Genomic DNA, 9327 nt, shown 5'->3' on the forward strand with positions numbered 1-9327 from the left:
AAGGATAAATATTACAATCAAATAATTTCGAAAATTACAAAAGAATAATTAAAAGTTTTTTTTTTTTCTCTCTAATGTAGAGGATTGAATTTCGTATTTTTTTATTTAAGTTTAAGGCTAATCCAATTTCTTTTAGTTGTATTTGCTTTACTTCGTGGAAGGGACTGATAAGAAAGGCCTGGTTATAGATAGAAGTTTTTATTTATGGCTTGCATGATGATATCAAGTAGTACATTTGTGATAAGCCACATTGAATTACCAGGGTCACACACACAGTTTCCACACATAATTTTAATTGGTTCTTGGTTTCTTAATCCACACAACACAATGCCACTAAACTATGTGTTTGAATATAAATTCAACAAGTTGTGTATATATTTGTGTTTTTTGACATATGTATTGAAATGAAGTATTTCAAATTTTTCATCTTTTATGCATATCTTTAATTTGTTAGTATAGTACCTAAATATGGTGTTTGAATTGCAAAACAGGTTAATAAAAAATTATTATTTAAAAAATGATTTATTTATTTTTAAATTAAAAAAACATTTTTAATAAAAAAATAACCTACTGAAACGAGATTTTCAAAGTAAATCGTTGCAATATATGGAATTTTGAAACGAAAATCTAGTGTTGCATAAACTTATTGCTTTTTTTAATAAAAAAATAACCTATCGCAACGAGATTTTCAAAGTAAATCGTTGCAATATATAAATTGCAGCAATATATGGAATTTATTGCAACGAAAATTTAGTGTGGCATAAATCTATTACCTCGGAGTTTATTACAACAGCTTGCATCGACTTTTTTGTCGTTGCAATAACACCTATTACAACGACATTAATTGTTATTGCAACGAATTTTTTTGTTGTATTAAGTCTTTTTTCTTGTAGTGTATTGTAAGAATAATAAAATTTGAGAGAGAGAAATAAAATACCTGAGAAGATCTAGGGACTTGATTGGAGGTGAATCTATTAGCCTCCAAATCGAAAGAGTCAAGTCTAACAAGGTTTCTAAAGCTAAAACCAGAGACAGTAGCTATGCAACAGCCTAAGTCTGTCACTACATCTCATTTCTGTACATTCAAAGTGCTTAAACAATGAGATGAGATTATGATACACACCTGTTAGGCATAGGATGACGCCTCCAACAGAAATCCATGCATTCTTCTTATTCCTAATGAAATAGTCAACAATATACATTGGATTGATTGCCTTGATAACCCCTGGATCACGCTTCACAAAGTTGTACATGCCAATAGTTCAGATGAAAAAAAAAAAAAACCAAGTTGTTAGTACTGGAGCAAAACTTTAGCCAATTTTATCTATCCCAAATCTCTGAACTTGGAACAAAATAATCAAGATTCATACTAAAATCCACATGATCGTATTATCAGTAAGCGCACTAGTAGCTTCCTTAACTCCCCCCCATTGCTGACAATACTACATCAAGGAGGAAATCATAATGTAAATTATTATTCAGAATATTAGATACAAAGAGTTCATGAAATGTGAAGCTATAAATAATTGTAACTAAGCTAAATGAATTGAATAAACATCTTAATTTTTACACCATCTTAACCAACAGTAAAGAGATAAGTAGGACTTGGGAATATCACTCTATTGTACCTGATATGCATGGTGTGAGGATGCCATCTCTCCAATCACCATGGAGGTGCCTAGCATGGTCATGAACAAGACAAAATACTTTAGTATTTGGTTATTCTCAAGCATAGATTTGATAAAGGATGCTCTCTTGAGTTGACGGTTTGGCACATCTAGTCAGTAGTTAGACACTTCTTTGTCTTCAGCCTGCTAGTTGGGCGTCAAGCTGACCTTGGCATAGCGGCATATGAGAGAATATAGAGCGAAAGTTCCTCCTGCAACAATACAATTTATATTATAAAATAATGAATAGTTTGATGACAATGTATTCCTTGCTAGCAATTCAATATGTAACATATCAACACCATTCAAAGTTCAAAGCATTATTATCGATACACTAATATAGCATCACCCAATGTCATTTTCATTTTGTGTGCATGTGTTATCACCAAGAAATATTAATTTCTTTCTAATTATCATCTAGCAATAAAAATGAAAATCCAAGAACTATAATAACTAATCTATTAAAACAAATTGCTAAGCATGAGAGAAGATTATCAATTACCATCGCCGTTATCGTTGGCTATCAGCACAATGAAAACATACTTGATCAAAGTAATTAACATGAGTGAGTAAAAGATTAGAGACAACACACCAAGTATATCGTCATTGTGCTTAACCCTAGTAGGAAAAATGTCCTGTAATACATACAAAGGCGACATGCCCAAATCACCATACACAACCCCAATGCTCTGAAATGCTAGCTTCATTATGCTTCCCCATTCCAAGGCCTGCGCTCAAACACTTCAAATAAATAAATGATTTATTTATTTTTAAATTAAAAAAAAACATTTTTAATAAAAAAATAACCTATTGCAACAAAATTTTTAAAGTAAATCATTGCAATATATGGAATTTTGCAACGAAAATCTAGTGTTGCATAAACTTATTACTTTTAAAAAAAAAATAATAATAACCTATTGGAACGAGATTTTCAAAGTAAATCGTTGCAATATATGGAATTTATTGCAACGAAAATCTAGTGTTGCATAAATATATTACCTCGGAGTTTATTACAACAACTTGCATTGACTTTTTTTTCGTTGCAATAACACCTATTACAACGATATTAATTGTTATTGCAACGAATTTTTTCGTTGTATTGAGTCTTTTTTCTTGTAGTGTATTGTAAGAATAATAAAATCTGAGAGAGAGAAATAAAATACCTGAGAAGATCTAGGGACTTGATTGGAGGTGAATCTATCAGCCTCCAAATCGAAAGAGTCAAGTCTAACAAGGTTTCTAAAGCTAAAACCTAAGACAGTAGCTATGCAATAGCCTAAGTCTGTCACTACATCTCATTTCTGTACATTCAAAGTGTTTAAACAATGAGATGAGATTATGATACACACCTGTTAGGCATAGGATGACGCCTCCAATAGAAATCCATGCATTCTTCTAATTCCTAATGAAATAGTCAACAATATACATTGGATTGATTGCCTTGATAACCCCTGGATCATGCTTCACAAAGTTGTACATGCCAATAGTTCAGATGAAAAAAAAAAAAAACCAAATTGTTAGTACTGGAGCAAAACTTTAGCCAATTTTATCTATCCCAAATCTCTGAACTTGGAACAAAATAATCAAGATTCCTACTGAAATCCACATGATCGTATTATCAGTAAGCGCACTAGTAGCTTCCTTAACTCCCTCCCCCCCCCCCCCCCCCCCATTGCTGACAATACTACACCAAGGAGGAAATCATAATGTAAATTATTATTCAGAATATTAGATACAAAGAGTTCATGAAATGTGAAGTTATAAATAATTGTAACTAAGCTAAATGAATTGAATAAACAACTTAATTTTTACACCATCTTAACCAACAGTAAAGAGATAAGTAGGACTTAGGAATATCACTCTATTGTACCTGATATGCATGGTGTGAGGATGCCATCTCTCCAATCACCATGAAGGTGCCAAGCGTGGTCATGAACAAGATGAAATACTTTAGTATTTGGTTACTCTCAAGCATAGATTTGATAAAGGATGCTCTCTTGAGCCGTCGGTTTGGCACATCTAGTCGGTAGTTAGACACGTCTTTGTCTTCAGCCTGCTAGTTGGGCGTCAAGCTGACCTTGGCATAGCGGCATATGAGAGAATATAGAGCGAAAGTTCCTCTTGCAACAATACAATTTACATTATAAAATAATGAATAGTTTGATGACAATGTATTCCTTGCTAGCAATTCAATATGTAACATATCAACACCATTCAATGTTCAAAGCATTATTATTGACACACTAATATAGCATCACCCAATGTCATTTTTATTTTGTGTGCAAGTCTTATCATCAAGAAATATTAATTTCTTTCTAATTATCATCTAGCAATAAAAATGAAAATCCAAGAACTACAATAACTAATCTATTAAAACAAATTGCTAAGCATGAGAGAAGATTATCAATTACCATTGCCGTTATCGTTGGCTGTCAGCACAATGAAAACATACTTGATCAAAGTAATTAACATGAGTGAGTAAAAGATTAGAAACAACACACCAAGTATATCGTCATTGTGCTTAACCCCAGTAGGAAAAATGCCCGGTAATACATACAAAGGCGACATGCCCAAATCACCATACACAACCCCAATGCTCTAAAATGCTAGCTTCATTATGCTTCCCCAATCCAAGGCCTACGCTCAAATACTTCAAATAAATAAATGATTTATTTATTTTTAAATTAAAAAAAAAATTTTTTAATAAAAAAATAACCTATTGCAACGAAATTTTTAAAGTAAATCATTGCAATATATGGAATTTTGCAACGAAAATCTAGTGTTGCATAAACTTATTGCTTAAAAAAAAAAAAAAAAAACCTATTGCAACAAGATTTTCAAAGTAAAACATTGCAATATATAAATAGTTGCAATATATGGAATTTATTGCAACGAAAATCTAGTGTTGGATAAATATATTACCTCGGAGTTTATTACAACAGTTTGCATTGACTTTTTTGTCGTTGCAATAACACCTATTACAATGACATTAGTTGTTATTGCAACGACTTTTTTCGTTGTATTAAGTCTTTTTTCTTGTAGTGTATTGTAAGAATAATAAAATTTGAGAGAGAGAAATAAAATACCTGAGAAGATCTCCCCTCAATTTGTTTTACAAGTTGAGAAGACAGATGGTTGTGGCCCCAATCTTTTTCTTAATAAATTTTGTATAATTCAACAAAAAAAAAAAAAAAAAGCAACATTTTCAGATACTTCACTTAAGCTACAAATTGGCAAGTACTGTTACAAAATTTAACCCAGAAATCAAGTGTCCTACTAGTGCAATAAATCGAGTTAGCATCCAACAGGTAGGTATGGTGGAGTACAAGTGTACAACTTGATATCATGCAAGCCATAAATAAACTTGTAACTATAACTACGCTGGTGGAGTACAACTTGAAATCCTGCCGGCCATAAAGAAGGGTCCGGTTAAGCTTTCTATTTTTAAAAATATTTTTTCGGGAATTGAAAAAGTTGTCATTACTTTTTCAATTCTCAATAAAAATTTTCAAAAAATAGGAATTAATGTGTGCCCTAAGGGCACACATTAGTAAAATCCATACAAGAAAGGGACTCTTTGAAACTCGTAGTAGTAATATTGTTTTATGTACTGTAAGTCTGTAAAATTTTTAGGACTAGATACGGAATTCAATTTCAACCATTAAGGAAAAGTAGACAGTGTCACTGCAATACTCTTAGCCATTAATAGGTTGTTATATTTGGAGGTTAAGGGTTTTAGAGCCTATAAACTAACTTTGAGAGCTTTCTCATTTCCATCAAAACTCCCGAGTCCTGAGGCTTTAGATAGGCCATAATACTGTGCATTTGAGTAGTGATGTTATAGAAGTAAAAAGGCCAGAAGAAGAAAATAATGTAGAAGAAAAAGAACAAGAAGAGGAAGTTGATCCACATGAGATTTTCAATGGTCTCAAACATAAAAAACTTTCTTGGACATAACCTTGTTAGAGTAGATTCTTTCGATTTGAAGGCCGATAGATTCACCTCGAATCAAGGCACTGGATCTCCTCAAGTACTTTATTTTGTTTTTTCTTTTCTTCATTTCTTTTATTGTTGTTGTTATTGTTAATTAATATTATATAAGTGACTCTAAAATTTGATGACTAATTAGAGTGTGTTTGGATTAATTTTTCTTGGGCATGTAAACGTATGTTTAATTGTTGTTGTTGTTGTTGTACTTTTTTCTTTTTTCTTCTTCAAAAAACTTGTTTATTAGAATTAAAAAAAATTGTCTTGTATTTTCAAAATCAAAAACATGTTTGATTAGTTGAAAACACACAAAAAAAAAAAAAAAAAAAAAATCTAAAACGAAATACAGAAAATTCGTTTGGATTGATAACTAATTTTTTTTTTTTTTCCCTGTCCTGAGCATCCCATTATATTTGAGGCTTACCATGTGAAATTGATTGTGCAAATGCTCAATAATATGCTGCAAATTCTAAGAAAGATAATTCTTAAACCCAAAGAAATGTACAAGCAGTAGGCCAAGGATAAAAGTGTTGTCATTTTGGGCAGAGAGGAATAAGAATCACTATTTGTTCAAAATCGACAAAAGTTAACTGAAAGGTATTATAAACAAATAGTAATTCAATTAGCAAACAAGTTGACGAAAAAAAAATCAATTATTATTATTATTATTTAGTTTCCGATATGATATTTTGAAGTGTTTTAGTGCAGACCTTGGATTGGGGAAGCATCATGAAGCAGGCAATTATTCAAAGCAATGGGGTTGTGTATGGTGATTTGGGCATTTTTCCTACTGGAGTTAAGCACAAAGACGACATTCTTGGCCTTCTGTCTCTAATCTTTTACTCATTTATGTCAATTACTTTGATAAAGTATGTTTTCATTGTGCTGCCTGCCAATGATCGGAGTGGTGGTAATTAGTTAATTAATTTTCTCTCATGCTATTAATAGTTTTGGAAATCTCTGTCAACTTCCATCTTCTATTGACTATATATAGTGGCATACATGAGGCTTTTAATGTAGTTAATAAAACTGGGGTTTGGCTTACCTCCAATACTTTTTTAACTAGAATCTCCTTTTGTTTTAATGAAAAACTGTCACGTCACCCACTAACTAAATAGGAGGTAGAGATTAAAACTTACTACCACTTGCTATTGTATATTTAAAACAAAAGAAAACTTTCAGTAAAAAAAGTAAGGGAGGTAAGTCAAACCCATAAAACTGTATATTTAAAACAAAAAAAGACCTTCAGTTAAAAAAGTAATGGAAGTAAGTCAAACCCATAAAACTGAAATTGTGAGTTTAACTTATCACGTTTACAGTGTTATTTACATTTGTGTGAGCATCCACACAAGTGTGTAATAAGTTTTAGTCTTATGTTTTTAACCATGCATGGGAGGCAAGTGGCCTCACCCTAATTACTGGATGTTTATCTTCATGTTATTTTTAAATTAAGGAAAATATTATACAGTCATTACAAATTTTAGTTCAAAATATTTGTTATATAATAAAGGAATAATTGTTTTGTTGTAAGAGTAACTTTTGCTTTATATTCCCTTATATGCTGCTCTGCACAGGTTAGCTTGACGCACAACTAGTAGACTGAAGATAAAGAAGTGCTTCACTATTGACTAGATCAGGCGCGACTCAACCATTAGGTGATTTAGGTAATGGCTTAAGGCCCCCAAATTGAAGAAGACTCCCTAAAATAGAATATATTTTATCTGTTTGTCTTATAGTATTACACAAAAATAATAATAATAATAAAAGTAAGGTCTCACAAAAAAAAAAAAAAAAGACATCTTCTATTGGCCAATTTAAAATATAATACTTTTTTTTTTCAAATGTTCAACATTTTATTAATATGTTTTACTGTTGTGGGGGGCAATTAATTAGGAAGTACTGTTAAGGCAGTATTAACTGGGCCTATGGCCCAATCCGAAAACGTTAGACCATCCGAGGAGGTCCAAATAAGATTATAAGGGGAATGGAGTGAAGAGAGGAGTAGAGACAATATGAGATAAGTCTAACAAGTGTCCGAGGATAAAAGCCATCTCGGCAACATGTGTCTGAGGTCAGTTCGAGTGCCATATTGGCATGGACTTACTTCGGAGTTACATCATCACTAAGAGTTAGACGTCGGATAAGGGATAAAAAAGGAGAAGGGCAACAAATATCTTCAAAAAGCTGCTACCTCCGCATTAAATAACTCCCAACCAACTCTCTGGCCGCATTAATGTAGAAGTGACGCCTGAACAGTGATCAAGCAACCTTACAGCTACTAGTAGATGGTTCTAGGAAGTGTTGGCTGGGACAGGAAGGAGTTCTCCGAATCTAACCTACATGTGTGTGATAGGGGCGACACCAAGACTGGAATATATAACATGGAAAGATGTACTAGAAAAAAGAAGAGATTTTTGAGAACAAAACCGTAAGCTCTTGTACAATTTTATTGGTTCGAGAGGACTATAATATAAACTCTTCGAGTTACTCCAAGGATAGATTTTCTTATCCTACTTATGTATAACAGTCTTAGATTGCCAAATTTAATCGTTTTTCTAATGGAATAGATCTAGTTCTTTCGTCCACGCTCTACAAATTTATTGTTTAGGTCGCTTGGGCTGGTATCCAATCCTATTTTGGGTCCAATCCAATTTCAGTCCTTACAATTGGCGTCGTCTGTGGGAAGAGCTTGATCTAGTCTAAAGGAAATTCGGTTACAACGTTCACGATGGAGGAGGCAGGTCCACACCAGGCAGCAGCATGACCGCACCAAATAGATGCTGATCTACATCAAGCAGAGTCAAGGGGTTCCCAGCATGGTAATCCGCGCAGGAGCCTCGAACGGAGAGGGGGCCATGAGGGAAGTGTGCGCACAACTCATACCAGTAAAAGTCAGTCTCGAGGGAAGAGTCATGTTTCCCATGCAAAGAATGACAGAGACATGCAACGTGAAATCGACAAGTTGAAAAGAGAGTTGCGTCACGCTCGGCGAAGATGTTCCCCGCCTAGCTCTGAATCGTCCTTTGAAGAGACAGATGGTGCTAGTTATAAACGGAGATCCAGAACTCCGCCTAACGAGACCTTTTCCTATGAAGAGGAGCACTACCATAGACGTAGGTACAAAAGCCTGCCTTGCAAAGGCTTGGGGGACGATGCCATGAACAAGGCGCTGAGTCAAGTTTCTAAATCACCCTTCACATGGAACATAGAGGATGCGAGCTTTCCTCGGCGATTTCATCAACCCACATTCACCATTTATAATGGTCAGACAGACCCGATAGAACACGTTAGCCATTTCAGTCAAAGGATGGCTATTCACTCCAAAGATGAGGCCTTGAGGTGTAAGGTCTTTCCATCTAGCTTGGGCCCGATGGCGATGAGGTGGTTCAATGGTTTGAGGGCTAACTCTATCGACTCCTTCAAAAAACTCACCTGGGCTTTTGGTGCTTGCTTTATTACCTACAGTAGGGTTCCTCGACCTTTGGGATCCTTATTGTCTATGTCCATATGGGAGGGTGAGACTCTGAAGGCTTATTCGGATAGATACTGGGAGATGTTTAATAAGATAGAGGGAGAGTACGATGATGTGGCCATAAGCACTTTCAAGGCTGGTCTTCCAACCGAACATGATTTGAGGAAATCTCTAACTGGTAAACCCGTTACTAGTGTACGC

Source organism: Quercus lobata, chromosome 8, assembly GCF_001633185.2.
Source record: "Quercus lobata isolate SW786 chromosome 8, ValleyOak3.0 Primary Assembly, whole genome shotgun sequence".
NCBI lineage: Eukaryota > Viridiplantae > Streptophyta > Magnoliopsida > Fagales > Fagaceae > Quercus > Quercus lobata.